The 18,886-nt window shown below is 35.3% G+C and overlaps 1 pseudogene; it reads left to right on the forward strand.

Annotated features, from left to right (window-relative positions):
• Positions 1-3,261: 3,261 nt before the first annotated feature.
• LOC136825424 (palmitoyltransferase ZDHHC3-like) lies at positions 3,262-16,540 on the forward strand (annotated as a pseudogene).
• The last annotated feature ends 2,346 nt before the right edge of the window (positions 16,541-18,886 follow it).

Raw genomic sequence — 18,886 nt, forward strand, 5'->3', positions numbered from 1 at the left:
GTACAGTTTGTACATTTTGGTTAGAAACATGCACAAGTGTTTATGTACAGTACTGTAATTTACATTCTGATGAATTTTCTGCTTTATGCATGTAGGACAGTGCCTCTATAGTTTCATATGACTGTGCAGCTTACAACCAACAATGAATATTATAGTAGGTATAAATCTTTGAAATAATTTTTTTCAGAATTTTCAACATGTTTTGTCTAGCCAACCATTAAATTTATAAGAGTTTGTTACTTTTTTAAGTACATTATAAATATTAAGAACAGCTCTTCAGGTTATCCAAATCGGAGTTAAAAACGTGATTTGATGGTATGGTTATACTATTATCATTTAGTATTGATAATTTTCCTTTTGTTGCCTTAATATGAGATGACAAAACATGCACTGTGGGTTATCTCAAGAGGAACGTCACTAAATCTCAAGGTCGTATTGCCCTCCCATTCTTTTTTCCCACTTAAGGTTTACATGATAGGTACCCAAAATCCCTTTCTTCGTATAGATTGCTTAAGGTTTTTTGCTGCGTCTCTTCTCCCTCTAGCTGCAACCCCTTTCACGCCTCTTGCTATACCTCCATTTACATGTTTCTTCCATCTTGCTCTCCACCTTTTAACAATTGTTTCACAGTGCAATTGTGAGGTTTTCCTCCTTTGCGCCTTTTAAACCACCTTTTAAGCGCAGATGATCTAATAGCTCCCAATAACTGGCCTTTGGCCTAAATTTTAGATTCTAATTCCATTTTTGATTGTTTAAACTTTGCAATACAAATAATCTTAATCGACGCATTATATGTAATACATGGTACTGAGTTCAACCCCACCAAATACTTGTGCACTGAATTGCCTAGCATTCATTCATTCATCCTGCATCTTGCTCACATCATCCACATGCCCATTTTCAAGTGGTTCATTTTTTGCTCCTTTGCAATTATCATAATCTTGGTTGTTACTTGCCTAAAATGTTATACTTGCCACTTCTGCTCTTTCATTTTTTTTTCCAAGTCCCCTTTCAGGGGTATTGCTTCTAGTGTTCCTTGTATTGCACACTCTTGAACTACAGGACTAAATGCTCTTTTTAATGTGCCATTGCCCCCACCAGCTGCGTTACTGTATTTGGACGTTATAGCAAATATAGAATGGTTATAATTGGAGACTAGCATTATGTGCCATGGTTGAAGTATGAGGAAATGTACAGTGCAGAGTACATACTGTTCCGCTTCATGAATACCACAAATTTTTAAGTGTTATTCATTCAATCCAGTTCTTGTTTTTTCTGTATGATTAATCGCAAAACCAACTAATGTACAGTAAACTTCTAAATCCACCAATTAATTTCATTCCATTCATTCCCTACCTAACTAACTACCAGTAGTGACTTGGTGAGGTTTACACCTTACCAAATTAGTGCTGCAAGCTGTTTTTCTCATCTTTTAAAGCGCTTGATATTTTTTGGGGGGTTAATCTACTGAAGGTGTTACAAAAAGGATCAGTGTTTGCCTGAACTGTCTTGCACATTAATACTAGCCCTCATATGACACATTTCTCCAAAGTTTTGACAAAACTTGACCTTCTGGAATAATAAATGCGACAGGAGAGCTGATGATCTTTGAGGTTGATTGAATATGTTACATGAAAACCTGACAAATAAAGACATATAGCCAGATAAATGGGAAATTCTTACAACAATGATATAGAGTGGAAAGAGGATTCACTACATCGTGTAAGTTATAGAAGGATATGATTACTTTAGCATTTAAAAAAAAATAATTATAGAGGGCGCTGAAGGAAAGTCTGAGGGAGATGATGAAAAGCCATTTTCATAATGAGACAACTAAAGGAAAATTACCATGCAAAGAGGAATAGTTTATATGATATTTTTGTGTACATTGAGGAGGCATTTGACTTCATCCCAATACAAATAATTGGATAGGGATTATGAAAAAGAGGGTACCAGAAAGATTAATAAAGCTAGTGGCCACCCTACCATAACAAGATCTCTTGTTAAGACAGAAGGACTGCCATTAAGCTCTCTGCTGTTTATCATGGTCATGTAGGAAGATAAAAAGTATGCCAAAAAAAGGCAGACCTTGTGGGAATGATTAAAAGACAGAAGTGAGGAATGGATAAAATCATGAAAATTGTCATGTGGCTGATGGAAAGTTGTTGGGTAGATGAAGACCTAGGCAGAGTAGAGAGAGTTAATCTCATTTATAAACCCACGAATTAAAAGGCTAGTATGAAGGCAATGACGATGGTTTTGACTTTTCATGTTCAATTCATTTGCACTGTTTACTCCAGATCGACCAATGTAGTCAAGCATATATATTTTTATGAGCATCCAACCTAACATTTGACAATTCTTTTAGGCTTTTTCTTATTTTAACCCATTTAATATCTATAATTAAAATTCGCTCCTTCAGTGAACGGGTTCGTATACGAACCAATATAAACATATTGCTACTCTCTTGTCTTCTTTATGTTCTGTTTTCCTAGCTCCATAATTCATCTTTAGCTGTACAGTAGACCAGTGATTCTCAAACTGGGTGCCGTGGCACCCTGGGGTGCCACAGACAGTGCCTAGGTGTGCCGCAAGATTGTCATGAATTTTTTCTTGGCTAGATCATCTCAATGAACATCTGTAAAAAAAAGTTTGTAGAAGTCTTCATATAATTATCATCAATGTATCTACTCTAACGATGTTTATCTAATTCTTCTGATATGCTCTTTGTTTGTACAGTATATTTCTGCATGTACGGTGTGCTGATTTTTATTCATTAAATAAGAAGTTAATTCATGCGATGTGGTGGGATGATGAAGAACGGGTGCCACGGTAATGTTTACATTAATTAGGGTGCCATCACTAAAAAAAGACAGAACCACTGCAGTAGACTGATGATACTGTATCATTATATAGTAATAATTGGTAATGTCATTAGTGATTGTTTTATGAGCATCGTTAAATGTGTGTATGTATGTATGTACGCCTTTTAGGTTCTCTTTGTTAACATTTAATTAACCATGTTGTTGCGCCACTTAACTTAGGTTTCCTTTAGAACTTTTGTGCTAAAGTGACGTCATACAGAAACCCTATTTATGGTGACTACAAAATAATTTATAAAAAGTTATATTGTATGTGCGTTTCAAAATAGATATCTTTTTAAGCATGTATAACCTTTTCATATTCAGTTACAACTAAATTAGAACTCTTCGATTGCCATATTTTGTCTGCCACGGTTTGTTGATATTTATATCAGTGCTCCCTATAATCGACATGTCAGAAAGATGTCAACATGCCCGTATTTAGGGGAGATCCTTGTGGCATTACTTGCCTTATTCTTACATATACGGCAATATTTTATGCAGACTATGTTATCATACACTGGGTTGTTCTACAGACTATGTCTGCCAGGTAAGTGTTGTAGTTTAGTTCGTTAATTCATCGTGAAACGAGGGAACCACCGCTTTGCTGACCTTAGAAGTTTGGTTAGTCAAGGCTAGAACTCTTACTCTCTTACTACAATTCGAAGTTCCGTATGCTTCGCTTTCGCTTTATGTTCCTATTTACGACGTAATGGAATCATTTAGTTTACGACGCCAATGAAAGAGGCTCATTTTGGCTGTTAGGCTTGCCATAAGGCCAGGGTTTAGGGTTGTACCTATTGTAATTGGCTTATGTAGGTGGACATTGTTAACGAAGACCTTTTCAGGTAGGCCTGGCTAGTCAAGGTTTTTGTTAAGAAAATAATACGTCTTTAAGTAAAGTACACATGAGTCTTTTTTTATAGATTTCTGCTGAAAAGCCATTTCTCTGTAACTTTTCGTAACTAACAGTGCCAGACACACCCACTTCCCAGCTTTGGCTATCTAGTGCTAGGCCTAGGTTAGCTACCCCATGAGAACCTTGTAGACTAGGCTAGTCTCGGAAATAGAACATGGAAATGCACAGTTCAGCCTACACTAGTCATTTTTGTTTAGAGCAAGTTCCTCATTGGACGGGTGGGTATCATTTTCAGCTAGCACTCTGCTTGGCCCGCGTTCGATTCTCCAACCAGCCAATGAAGAATTAGAGGAATTTATTTCAGGTGATAGAAATTCATTTCTCATTATAATGTTGTTCGGATTCCACAATAAGCTGTAGGTCCCGTTGCTAGGTAACCAATTTGTTCTCAGCCATGTAAAATAAATTTAATCCTTCGGGCCAGCCCTAGGAGAGCTGTTAATCAGCTCAGTGTCTGGTTAAACTAAGGTGTACTTAACTTATGTTTAGAGCATAAAAGTTAGATAATGTATTAGTGAATTGGAACAAAATAGTCATTTTAGAGCTAAATTGTATTTTTACATACATACTTGACCAGTTTTTATTTATTTTATATTAACTAATCACCATGTCATGACTAATAGATTCTAATCTCTCCTACCTGGATGGTGAAAGGATGCTGTTTCACTCTTCCTTGAACCCTCATAAACATCCTGAAGTTACTCCTTATCAGAATCTTTGGAAGTGGTAGATTAGGATTCCTTTATTTAAAACCTTGGTGATTAGGCCTGTTGCTAGACATTTTCAGGAGGTAGTAGTCACTAAAGGTGTGGTTGCCTCAAAGATTGACAGAACCTTTGAGATGAAGCCTTGATATTTTACAGGTACAAAAAACTTCAGAAAACATGGGTTTTTTTTTTACTATAGTCTTAAGAAAGTCATGAGAGCAATGGAATCACCTTTAGTGCATATCATTCACGCAAACAATCAAAACTGGGAAGTGATTCTCATGAAAATTTGCCATTTAGTAAAGAATATTAAACATGAATAACAGATTATCAGTCTTAAATAGCTGAAAGCATTTGTTGTCATTGGATGGAAGAAGAAATATGTTCCGAAACATCTAGGGGTAAGGGGATATGAAAAGATTTTGTTTTAGTGTTTACAGGCAGTCCTCGGTTAACGGCGGGTGTTCCATTCCTGGGCGAGCACTGCTAGCCAAAAATCTCCGATAACTAAAAATTGCTGATAATTATGGTAATAAATGGCGTTCATGACATCATAAGCACCAGTAAACTGCCTGCCTGTTGGCACCGATAAACTTACCAACGCCGATAAACCACTTACCAATGCCGATAAACCACTTACCAATACTGATAAACTGATTACTGACGCTGAAAATCTGGTTAACGACGTCGTTAGCCAAGCGCCATAAAACCAGAACGCCTTTAACCGACGCCACCGATAGGTGAGGACTGCCTGTACCTTGAAACATATTTCATATAATGATTCAAACCCAAATAGTTTATAGACACAAATCTAAATTTGGGTATTGATTAGACCTCATTCTTCTGTTCCATTGTGTTGGGTGACAATCATGGGTTAATTGGTTTAATGATTGTGGGGGATAGTTTACACATCAGTGCAGTTAAAGAGAAAGTGATGGGGTTGTGGAATTTCAAGTTATCTAACCATGTGGAACATTTAGAGGATGGGCTTGGGAAAGAAAAGTAGATTTAGTAAGGTGGTCCATTTGAGAAAGACTTTATCATTCTTGAACCTGAGGGATGTATGATTGACCCTATTTTTTGTGGGTTGTGTGTTTGCAAGTCCACACATCTGTGGCTGTGTAGAAAAATTAAATGTCATTTAGCTATAAAGGAAATTATATAAAAATCAATGGCTGCCTTCACAAATATCTACTGTATGTAATTGACAATTGTTGTAGGTGATATCATGCCCTTCAATAAAAATGGTAACAAAAAACCCCAGTTTACTCTATCATATTGACAAAAAAAACAATAAATTCATAACATTGCAAATAAGAGAATGATTGTACAGTCGGAACCACAGTGTGCCCTTGACTGATACAGAGGATTGGTTCAAGGACCTCCCATATAATTTCAAATTCCTCAAACATAATGGTTAAATTTGTATTGTTGGGCTTATGTACTGACTTAATAATATGTAAATGAAACTGTACAGTACAGGATTAAGATTCCCTTACTGTACCATATGCAGTGAATGTTTGGATTGTCATTTATTATCTTTTGAGTATAATCGTAATTTGTCAGACATCATTTTGAGAGAAAATGAAATACAAATGGCAATTGAAATGAGGTATGTATACTGTAATTGGTTACTGCACCTCTGGTTGTAACTTTTTTTATGCATTACATGTGCATATATGTTACTTTTTAATATGAAATTAATTTATATCTTCTTGCTATAACACATGATACAAATTTTATACGTTAATTCTTTTGTTGTACAAATTGGTTATGGGAGTTGTTTAATACTGCATAATCTTGTCTTTCAGTTTATGGGGTGCGTTTCATGTATTACTCTTCAATACACTCGTGTTCCTAACATGCATGGCTCACATTCGGGCAGTCTTCAGTGATCCAGGCATTGTTCCTCTTCCCCAGAGTCGACTAGATTTCTCTGATATGCATGCAGGTAACCATACGAAATGCATTACTAAAGTACTGTATGAATCATTTAACACAATCAGTTTAAAACTTTCATAGTTTTACTGATGGATTTGCTCCAGATTAAAGGCAGTAAATTGTAGTAGTATTTTTAGTTGTAAGTAGCATTTATAGTTGTAATGACCATATTAAGGGCCCCATTGTCTCATCTACTGTCACAGTCACTTCATTTTTTGTTGTGGACATTGGAAGGTGTTTGTGATGGTGTTCTTTACCTGACATATTATTTTCACCTACAGTATTTTGCTGTTAGTTAAGATTTCTGTTCTTCAGTTTGATTATCAGTATATAAAATTTGTCTGTTTGGGGAAGATTATATTCATGTGTTGGTTGTGTAAATGTTTTGAGAGAAGTACTCTGAAGAGGTAGCTAAGGTTTTCTTTCTCATCATTGCTCATCCATTTTCTGGCTTATAGGGTTTCATTGTAATAGAGGAGGAGTTGATCTGATCATGGATTTAGCCACAAATGTATCTTGGAAAGCAAGGAAATCTGGTGACAGTTGCAGGTGTTTTGACTAGCAAGATGATGTACTTAGCTTTCCATATTATAAATTAGTTTAACAAGACCAGTGAAATATTTTGTTGATTTTCCCGGGTCTTGTTGAAGGATTTGTTGTTAAGTTAGAATTGAAAATTGGATAGGCAAGTAGGAAGAGACCAGAAGGAATGAAGGATAAGTGATAGCCAGAAAGTGATACAGCTCAGGCCAAAGGGAAACCACAAAGAGCCTTTACTGCCATCTACAGTGGCCCATGTAGGACACACTAAAGAGTACCTTCTTTCTCACTGTGTTTGGAGGTGTTCGTCTCAGTTAGGAAATTGGAGAAAGTGGATGTCAGAATTTATTTATATAAGATTGTTTATATACGACCAGAGTAATTATAAAACAGTCCAAAGTTCTTAGATCTCAGAAAAATACATCCAGAAGTTGAGAAGGAAACTCTCCCTTACCAGAACTAGTCTTTTGTTGAGAGTGGGAGTAGAAAGAACACATATTTCTCATCTACATTGTTCAGGTCTGTGTTTCTGAGAATGGTATACAACTGGTATGCAAAAAATTGTCTTTAAACACAACCTCACCTTACAGGACACCTAGCAGTGCTTGCCAGTGCAGGTAGGCAGGTGATACTTTTACCTTAGTATCTTGATTGTGCATTCTTATGTCACTGATTAACACTTACTTTTGATTGCATTTTATCAAGTCTTTAGATAATAGAGATTAACCTTTTACAAAATGGTATACACAATCAACTTCTTTGTGTGGTTTCAATTTTTGTGTACATTGTACTTGGTTAGAGAGGTCGTTAGTTGTTGTGCCTAAATTAGGAAAAATACAAATTTTTGTTGAATTTGCCATTTTTAAATCTAGTATATATACCAAAACCTTTCAGTTAACTTTCACCAGCATCTGTAACTAGACCTTGGTCTCAGTCTTGTCTTAAAGTTATCGAACTTGATAACTGGATAACTTAAACTGCATCACTTAGTACCCACTGTGGAATGCAGCAAGCGTCCAGGTTTTTACTGCAGTGTATAGATGCTATCCAGTCTCTTGATGGTGCCTCAATTGTCAGTGGCCTATTTCCACCAAAATTTGATGTGAAAGTGGTCGTAAAATATGAGTTTGTGTGCCAGTAAGCATTAAGACTATTTTAAGTAAAGCTGTGTGTGTAGTTGGTCTTGTATGATTTTAGTGATTTTAATTTTTTTCTACAGTATATGAAATTTGTTTTGGTACAGTAACTAGTAGCTTCATCAATATGCATATGCAATAGTCCCCCCAATGGTCCCCCCATATCGGCAGTTTACCACAGGTTGGAAAAACATAAAATGGGAAATTACAGTTGAGAAATGCTTCATAAATCTTTTTCCACCCTACAAGCAAGTAGGGCTATAGGCTCTTACATGATAAAAATTATTGGGCCGTGGTTAGCACTATACATCGCCCCTTTATCCCATACCTATACTTCCCCATTTCGTACCAAATTCTTGCTCTTCGCATTTGTTTTCATGCTTTTTCTGTGTCTGTTTAGCACAGAGCCCTTCTTTGCTGTAATGATATCCCTAAGGCATTAGAGTAGTGATAAGTGTAGTGCGTCTAATCCAAAGGAAAAGCATTAAGTGTTTTGTCTTAGAGATAAAATACAAATTTTTTATTTGATTGAAATAGAAAAAAAATTCACATGTAGAGGTTGCCGTGATGTACAGTAAGACTGAGCCTTTTATGTAAAAGTAAAAAAAAAAAATTTTATGGTTATATTGTATTATGAAGTAAATTTTGTTTATCTGGTGTATATGTATTAGGTGAGCTTTAGCCTTTACACTGCATACGTGTAGTACTGTACCTACCTTTCACCATGCAGTGTCTGATAGGTTCGCCTGGATGAGTGAGTGGTGGCCTGCTTTTGAATCTGATTGTATGTGGAAGGAAATCATGGTACTTATGGGTTTGTATATGGTTTGTTGTAATATTGTCTGCAGCTTTTTCTGTCTGCGGTAGGTTCTGAACCATTATCTACCTGGGATAAGGGTTGATTACTGTACAGATGTCCCTATGTTCAAGGTTTGCATGGTATTCTACTTGCAGGAGGAGACAAGAATGATGATTGGACTGTTTGTGCACGATGTGAAATGTACAGACCTCCTCGTGCGCACCATTGCCGCATCTGCCAAAGATGTATACGTCGCATGGATCATCATTGTCCATGGTAAGGTTGATAATGTTACTTTTTATAAATTCGCTATCCATTTGATCGCTGTTTCTGTTACTTGTCCTTAAAATCAGTTGTGTAACTGGAGTATTTGTAGTACTGTATATATATTTTTATTTTTAATTCTTGTAATTTCTCTCTGTGCTTAACTGATAGTACTGCAAAGGATATTTTCTATGTATGAGAATTAGCAACTCTATTGATGACATAAAAATGATTTTATCAGTTGTAATGTGTACATTAAAAGTAAACAGGAGAACAGCATTTTAAGTAAATAAAGTATTCATATTAGAACTTTGATACTTTCCATCATTTTTGTGACAAAAATCATATGACAGTAACAATTTCTTTCACTTCTCTCATTTTAAATACAGTATCCTTTTGTCAGTACTGCGCATTGCAGCATATGCTAAAATATTTTTATTGTATGCGTAAGGAAATTTTGTTATTCTCACAAAAATATTGTGCTGGATTTCCAAAATTTAAGCATTGACTCAGTCAAGTTTTCAGCAGTGAAAGTAGTTATTAATTTTTTCTAATCGCATGGAAATTTCTTGTATGACTTTTTATGAGTATTACCTCAGATTTTTTAGGAAAAATATTTAATTTTTTGTTGTTAATTTGGGCTTAGAGTTAGCAAATGAACATTCATGAATAAAATTGTGTCCTTGAAAACAAGAGCCAAATGTATTTCATTGTCAGTTTTCAAGCTGTGTATGTTATGTTCAGAGATAGTAAACTTTTCTTGTTGACATAAGTAAAATCATGTTGCTGTATTGTTACTCATCACACCCTACCAGCATTTTTTTTTAATGTAATTCTTGTTTTCGGACTCTTGTGAAATTTATGAAAACTCGGACACTTGTTGAATAAAAGATATAGAAACTTTATACACTGTAATGCTTATATTGTATTCTCTGTGGTATGTTTTGAGGGATCTTGAAGTAAATATCATTTAAGTACAGCAGTCAGAATTCTTCTTTGAAACTTTAGGTGTTATTACCAATACCACAAGGTGGTACTGTTACTGATAATTGGCACATCAGGCATACATTGCGTATAATTTGGTTTGTTCACATTTTCCTCCTCTTTCTGTCTTTCAGGATAAACAACTGTGTTGGGGAGTGGAATCAAAAATACTTCTTGCAATTCCTCATGTTCGTTGGACTCATGTCAATATATGCCTTAAGTTTGATTGCATACTCCTGGATTAAGGATTGCCCAGACTGTTCTAAAGAGATGGCTGTTAAGCAAAGTAGATTGTAAGTAAATTATAGGTTATCATATATTGGAGTTTACTTCATGCACTCATATTAATAAATTTCTATCTCACATTAACATTGAATCTAGAACGTTTTGGGCAGGAGACCAGCCATGCCATACAGATTGGTACTGCCTTTGTCTCTTACCTGAAAGTTTCTTGGTTTGATCCCTACATGAGGGAGATATTTATTTCCATATTTTGCATGTCATTTTGTGTTAATTTCCAGTGATATGTATGTAATGATAGTGGGATTATAGAAATATCATCATGAATTAGTTTAATAAGCCATTTTGCCACATTCTAGGAAAATAAATCTCTTACTGGATGGGCACCATAGGGGGTTAGTGCTGTCAGTGCACCTCACAGGGTGCACTGTAGGCATTATTAAAGGTTCTGTGCAGCGTCCATTCGGCCCATACCTGCAACCTCTTTCATTCCTGTGGCTGTACCTCCCTTCATATTATCTTTCTTCCAACTTGTTGTCCACCTTCTCCTAACAATTATTTCAAAGTGCAACTGCGAGGTTTTCCTCCTGTTGCACCTATCAAACCTCCTTTGCTGTCAATTTCCTTTCCAGCACTGAGTGACCTCATAGGTCCCAGTGCTTGGCCTTTGGTCTAAACTCGATATTCCATTCCATTCCTTTACTGGATGGGCCTTTCTCTGATCGTATCAGCATGCCTTTGTAATGTGCTGGCAAATTGAAGGAAAGAAATTGTTGTATGTTAGACAGCCCATCATTAGCAAGAACTGAATCATAAGGGGAAGCAAGAAGTTAGTATACTTATGAAACTTAAAACTTTATTATGATCATGCAGTTTATACCTAGATGTAATGATTCAGGCCTGCCTAAGTTGAAAGTTGTCAGTTCTGTCATGAAAATAATTATTATTATTAGTTAAGAAAACCATCATTATAGGGCTTACCCAAAGAGCAACATAAAGCTATAGAACAACTAAGGTTCCTTTCAAATTAAGTTGTAGTGTTTCATTCTCAGAATTTCTTATCTAAGCTTCAGAGTTACTACTGTACTTCCATTACAGAAGCTCATACTCTTAGCTTTTTTATATTGTAGATTATCAGTTAAGTGTATGACACAGTTGACTGCCTCTATGCAACCAATATCTAGGCAAATGGAAGTTGAATCATTGTTCATAGTAATAGGTGTTGCAGTGAAGGTGCTTTAATGATAATACCAGTAATATAATAACAATAATTATTTTACCATCTGTGGAAAGATAACTTGAATTTATGAATGTCTATGGTTAATGTTGTTGTTAGCCATATATCCAGTGTCTCTTATGTTATAGCTGCTGAAAGAAATACTTTGCTATGTCCTCTTTATAATTTTTAATAATGTTTAGGTTAATTTTGTTTTGAAATAGTTAAAGAAGCCCTTTGAAAATGCCCATACAAGTCAGTGCTCATTACTTTTGTATTTGTATCTATGCTAGCATTTCTTAAGGTATTTTTTATTTTGTCTTTACAGATTACATTCCGTTATTCTGAGCATGGAGAGTATCCTGTTTGGTTTATTTGTTATAGCAATCATGTGTGATCAGTTGCAAGCCATCTTGAGTGATGAAACTGCAGTTGAACAGGTAGGAAGAATCAGTTGTTCATCTCTTACAATTGTTTCATAGTGCAACTGTGAAGTTTCCCTCCTTATACACCTTTAAAACCTTTTTACTCTCAATTTCCCCTTCAGTGCTGAATGACCTGAAAGGGCCCAGTCCTTGGCCTTTGGCATAAATTTTATATTCCATCCCATTCCTGATTTGCTGGCTGTTTCTGTTGATTTAGGTGCGTCAGCAGCTCTTGCTCTGCCCATGCCTGAGTTTGGATTTGCTCCTGCTTCTGTAGAAGATCTGCTTGATCTATTATCTAATATACCTCTGACACCTGATGTCCTTCTGGTTGGGTTTAAAGTGAAAATGATGAAATGACAGCCAGGGCAATACAGGAAGTGTTATTCTGTGAAGTCATAGACTGGTCTTGCAAAATTTTTGAACTTGAGTTAGCTACAGCATTTAAAAAGGGAGACTATGGTCAACTTCTATAGGAAGTTACTCGACCTTTCATTTGCCACATAAACATCCTGGCAGGGGCCAAGTGGCAAATGGAGGGATAAGGGACCTGCAAAGGGTACAATCACTCTATAGTCTCTGCACATATTCTTGTTAGGCAGAACATCAGTCCTGCACTTGTGGGTGGTGGTGCAACTCATCAGGAAAAACAGATTTACTGCTAGTATTAAGAGAAAATTATCATCAAGCTCTTAAGTAGTGCGCTGGAACAGGGTGGTTTTTCACTGCAGAGTTTCAGCTCTCCCCAAAATTTGCAAGGGTTAACAATTAGCTGTGTGTATGTCAAGTGACACACAAAGTTCTATTGGTATAAATTTCATGTTCCATAGATGCAAACATCTTGCTGTAATTCGTACTGAAAGTACCCTCCCTCCAGGCCCTGCAGTTGTTATACATGTAGTCTGCAGACTAAGTTCAAGAATGAGAGTGTTTGACTTCTGTGATGGGGACCTTCATCTTGGTTGGCTTGGGGTCTCACCTGTTTGTTATCTATTGCTTTGCTAGTTCAAGTAAATTTTCACCATTCATTTTATGAGCCCTTCACTAACAATTAAGCCATAAGTATGGATAAATGTTCATCTGTGAAGCATTAAAAATTGTGTTAAATTATGCATTGGGTAGTATCAATTTAGGGTACTTTTTTATTTAGAGCATGTATACATTTCATTAAGTTTTTTTTTTTGTATTTACAGTACTGTATTTTGAGTATTTACTTCACAGTATGAAATTTGAGTTGACATTTAGACTATTATTCTCTGTCAGGTGAAGCGACAAGGTCCTTACCGAGCACGTCGTCCCAAAACAGCTCTCCTCAGGGAAGTATGTGGACGTAGCCATCCGCTGTTGTGGATTTTCCCATGCACAAGTGCTCCCTTTAACTCAGAGGCATCTTATAGTCTGTCAGTTTGAATATCAGCCTACACTGGTAATGTTTGAAATCCTGTATCTTAAGTTACTGTACTTCAAAAGTTATTTCATTATTCATATGATCACAATATAATGTCAAACTTTTGACATTTCATCTAACATTGGGCAAATTCGTTAGGAATACCAAAGTCTGTTATGTTGTGAATGTAAATTTTATTTGTTTTTTGTCACCTGGAAAATGAATACATATACTGCATGTATTATTTATAGTAGATGTAAGTTGTTTTCATGTAATATCTTCATATCCAGCAAATGACCTGCACCTTACATGTATTTCCTAAATTTAGTCTTGATTCTTTCTCCTGGAACTTTTTGGTATTTATGAGGCCAGAATTAGTGCATTTAACTGAAGTTCATGCATTTAAGCAGTGTAGCTTTTATTTTGTACCATATACTGTAGTATGTTTGGAATGTGTTGTAAACTTACCATGACCATAGGGTCTAACAGGATTATTATTATTTCCTTTTTTGTTGTGGGGGTATGAATGTTTGGATGAATAATGGTATTAAAAGTGGTAAAAACAGCTGCATATGTTGAAAGTTTAATGAATAAACTATTAGTCTGTACTGTATAGTAGAGTGGGTGCCAATGTAGAATGAATATATTTTAATTTTTGATTGCAGGCCTGTGATCTATTTGATTACTTTCCTTTTGAAAGTAGAAAATTTATTGTAAGGCCACTAACAGCTGCAAGTAGTTTGCTGGAAGTTATTTTTTATATTGAAATTGAAATTCAAAATTTCATGGTACACAGAATTGAACCATGATCACATGAACCAAAAATAGTCGGTTGAAGACTGATGTACTGTGCTTTGAATGTTTTCTTTATCTTCTATGAAGTGTGAAAAGGGTGGTCTAAGTTGGTAAAGTCTGATAAAGAGCTGCATAGTTAGTTGAAATACAACTCTTTACTTCACTGCAGGGAAAGTAGTACCCAATAGATATAACATCAGGGTAAACTAACTGAACATTTCCAGCATCAATGTTTGTAGATAGGTACTGGTCTTTTGGTGCATCATTTGTAGGGATGTAAGTTCCTTAAGCATATACTGTATAGTGTGTGTTTACCACATCTGACATTTACTGTACTTAATGTCGCATCATTCAAATTCTCACCTTTTCACTCCCTTTTTGATATTTTGAAAGTTTTCCCTTTTCAGTACTCAGACCTGTTTCCTTGTTTGAGCAAGCTGTTATTGGTTCATTGCTCTGGTTATCTAAATAACATGGTACTCATTCAAACTATTCATCTTCAAATCTGAGACTATTTTGGCAAGTCCCATGGAACCTTCATGTCATTGTTCATGACATGACATTGTTCATTGTTTAGGTCTTCATAGTTTGCAAACTGTTGAAGTCAAAACTTAAATATAATGTCAGATATTCATAGTGTCTAGATTGATATTATCACTCTTATCTTTCGTTCTTCCTTCTGCGGTGTTGTGAAGCTTAACGTGGCTTTCCATCTATGCACAATAAATGCGGTACATGTAAAAGAAATGCAGGTTGAATAAGTGAGATGTACACTGAATACTATGTATGTAAGCCAATTTATTATAAACTTAATGTACTTTCATGGGTGATGATCAGTACGGGTAAGGTTTACTATAATGCAAAATGATAAGCAAATATCGGGGAGACATAAGGTACATAGAGAAAGGGGAGGAGAAAATACTGTACTACTGTATTGGTTCTTTTTCTGAACTGCAGTATCTGTATTATGACAAATGATGATAGTACAGTATTGTGTGTGACAGGTATTTAAGATCACTGTCTGTAGTTGTTGGCTCTGGTTTGGTTTGCATTCCACATTATCTTAATAACACTGAGTGGGTGTGTCTTTAGCTAAAGATGTAATCAATTGTGGTAATGTTTTGAATTCTTTGATTTTACTGTGTAGCAAGCTTTATTGAAGCTGACATATCAGTGAACTTGAAGACACTGAAAGATTACCAAATACGTAATGTACAAGGCACGAAATGCCCAGCCTTGTTTCTTAGAAAAATTCCTTTCTTAACAGGTTTTGCTGTGTGATAGGGCACATTTCATCACAGAACAGCGGAACAAACCAAAGCACATGGTGGGTCCTACCAGTAAATGCAGATATGTGCTATCAGAACTGGTAAATGACATTTGATATCTGCCACTCATGTGAACACTTTGTATCAAAGCATTTTGCAGACAGTTAACCAAACCACTCCTGCACATAAAACTGCCATCATTTGCCTCTTTAGCTGCTAAGCTATGCTTCATGTATGAACACAAAGATTTTTAATGTTGCAGCAAACTTACAGTCTATAGAGTTTACCTCATGTTCATGATTGTAGATTCATTGTAAAGATTGATTTTTTGTGGTCTTGAGTTCCTAATCTGTCCTCTGTGCTTGGCTGAAAGGTCATGAGTGCTCTAAGGATGAGGAAGAGGGAGTAAGATTCAGCCAGTTTCTTTGGCATGGCAGTGAATATTGAAAAAGAAAAGTGGCCACAAGTTTTACATCAGTTAAAGGTCTTGGTGTGCTTGAAGGTCAAATTTTAGGTTTCATTTTTAACATACTCATATGATAATGAAATAGTGTTTTGTGTGAGCAGCATTGTTTGAATTTTTGTTTTTAACTCAACTTCAGTGATTTTAGTTGTTACAAAGAGCATGTGGTATGTCATTCTACTGTATAGAATTTTCAAGTGTTTATGCTATTAAGGGAACCATGTAGAGCTCACAGTTGTTTAGCACAAGTAACTTTCATATTTGCTGTACTATTAATTACAAAAAAATATCTTCATTGCTGAAGAAGTTTATTTCTTTTAAAAGGGATTTTAGAAGGTGAATAGAGCCAGGAGACCCTCTAAAAAGGAAAGCATATGTATCCATTACACAGTAAAAACCGAAATGTTGAGGAATTAAAAGATCACGCTGGAAAAACTTCTTTCTTTGTTAAAGTACAAACACTTATTCAACATATATTGAAAAGTCATTTTAAATATATGGTTTAATTTAGGTAGCAGACCTGCTTTTCACTGTACATTTTTGACAATTGCATATAAAGATAAAAGTTGAAGAGTAGAAAAAGAGAAAAACAAAATTATTTATGCAGCCAGAAAGGGTGAGGGCAGTGGAGATTGTTTTTATAGATATTACAGTTGTGAGTAGAAATTTTTAAATGGAATGTGAACACCAGATTTGTGAGGTAATGGAACAGCATATAATTAATTACAGTTGATGAACTTTTATGTTTTAGAACTTATTTAAAGTTCAGAATGAAACTGATGATTGAGGGACAAGGAAAGGAACTAAATTTCTATTAAATAAGAATCCAAATAGTAATTTTTTTTATATAAAGGTATGTAAAGATTGGTTTGTGTGTAGTTTGAATGCTTATGACATTGTATCCTGTGGTGCAGTGGTTTAGGTAGCCTCATATCTGCTTTTATGGCAAACGTGAGCTACAGATTAATTCATTTTTCTCTTAGGCTCTCATTCTTTTGTCTGTTTTGTTGATGTAGTTTTTGATATTTCATCACATTCTTGAAGTTAGTTTCATTGTTTTTTCATGGTTTTCATTGTCTCGTCCATAGCCCACCACTTACACATTTTTTATGTATGACCTGTTTACACAGTAAATATCACATTGGGGAACCTTTTGGTACCCAAAGGTATTCTACCTTAAGCAAGTTCACTCACCCCTAGTTGAACTCAAAAATGCAGATCTGGTATTTAAACTAACTCTTACCTTGTAGAAATATATTTACTTCCATTTTGTCTTAGTTTAGGGAATACACTATATTACATTTATCAATATAGGTGAGTCAGCAGTTTCACAGATTTGCACTGGAAACTAGCAGATGGAACAATGATAAAATTTTCCTGATGGATACAGAGAAAATGTGGCATTTCTTTGTGATTTATTATCCAATTTTTTACCTGTATTACTTAATATTATTTCCTTAGGAACATATTTTACTTAATAGTGATAGATTGTTATCTACATTGTATACTTTCATTTCTTGTTATTGATAGGCCAAGTGGCATTGATTTGTGATCTTGTTAAAGAGACTTGAAAACGTCTGGGAAGAATTGTTTGTATGGAAGCCATTTGATTGTGGTAGTTGTTCTTGACAGCCATACAAATGATATCAGTCTATATATATTAATGATCACATCCTTTTAGATCAGCTGGTAGTAGGTAAGTGAATTAGGTGAAGATGAGAGTCTTTCCCCCAAAAATGTTCCAGATTTTATATTCTTTGAGTAACAGCATATAATCTGAGAACTACCACCTATAGTGTATCGACTTCTGCATAACTTTCATGATTCGTCTTAGTTTGATCTTTCGCATCAGCATACATTCATTTCAATTTGCATCAGCATACATTCATTTCAAGTTTAGTAGGATGAACAGTCTTGCCTGAATGGATAATTCTATACCTAGCCAGATTTGTCACAAAACCACTCATTTTTTCTAAGTGATAATCACTGGGGTGAGTAATTTGCACTGTACAGCATGTTGTGCTTTTGACTACAGGCCTGAGAAAAATGTTCTAAGTAGCCTGAGTTAATTATACATGCTTGAAAAAAAAATATATATACACATATATTGTATATAACTTTGATAAAACTTTTGCACTTTTGGTATAATACTATACTGTACTTAGAGGTACAGAGTTAATGCAAAATTAAATCTCTTTATTGGAATGCTATGGTTCTGCTAGAGCAGTCTATTATGTGATCATGTCTATAAGTTTATGGCCTCACCATTCACTCTTCGGAGGTGGAGATTGGTGCATTTTGTATGGCCAGTTAGTTCATCTTAGGCTCTTCACCATAGAAAGTAATGGGAATCTGACTGAAAGCCATAAACTTATCAAACTAAAAGAACAGTAGCACTGAATACACCTCCAAACCTTATTCTTGACTATCAGAACATGGGCCATTAAGGAATATGTCATTCAATCTTTTTTTTTTTTCTTGTTTCATAATTACTGTAAATGAGCACCATATTATTTGGAATCTTGAATCTCAAGTAAATGGCCCCATTAAGCTTGTTCCATGTGAATAAGGGGTTTAACTTCTGAATAATGATAATAATTTGGTTGTCGTAGGGGGATATTGATCAAAACAGGGAAGCGTAAATTTATGTGGTGTCGGTCAGGAATCACTTAAGCAATTCAAAGTATCTTGGTACTGTAGCTGTTTTTTATTTAAGTGAAGTGAAACTGAACTGCGTTGTGGTTTTGTGTATTTTTGAAGTATTAATTCATGGTACTTATAGTTATTTCTTGATACCTAATGTCAACACTATACTGTATTTTGGATTTTTTCAAGTTTTATTTATTTCTTATGTAGCAGATTTCTATTTTCGTAGGTTTGAGTTAGGCAAATTGTTATTTGGAAGCACCTGCAGTGTAATGAGACCACAGAGTCACCTTTG

This window comes from Macrobrachium rosenbergii, chromosome 37 (assembly GCF_040412425.1).
Source record: "Macrobrachium rosenbergii isolate ZJJX-2024 chromosome 37, ASM4041242v1, whole genome shotgun sequence".
Classification (NCBI taxonomy): domain Eukaryota; kingdom Metazoa; phylum Arthropoda; class Malacostraca; order Decapoda; family Palaemonidae; genus Macrobrachium; species Macrobrachium rosenbergii.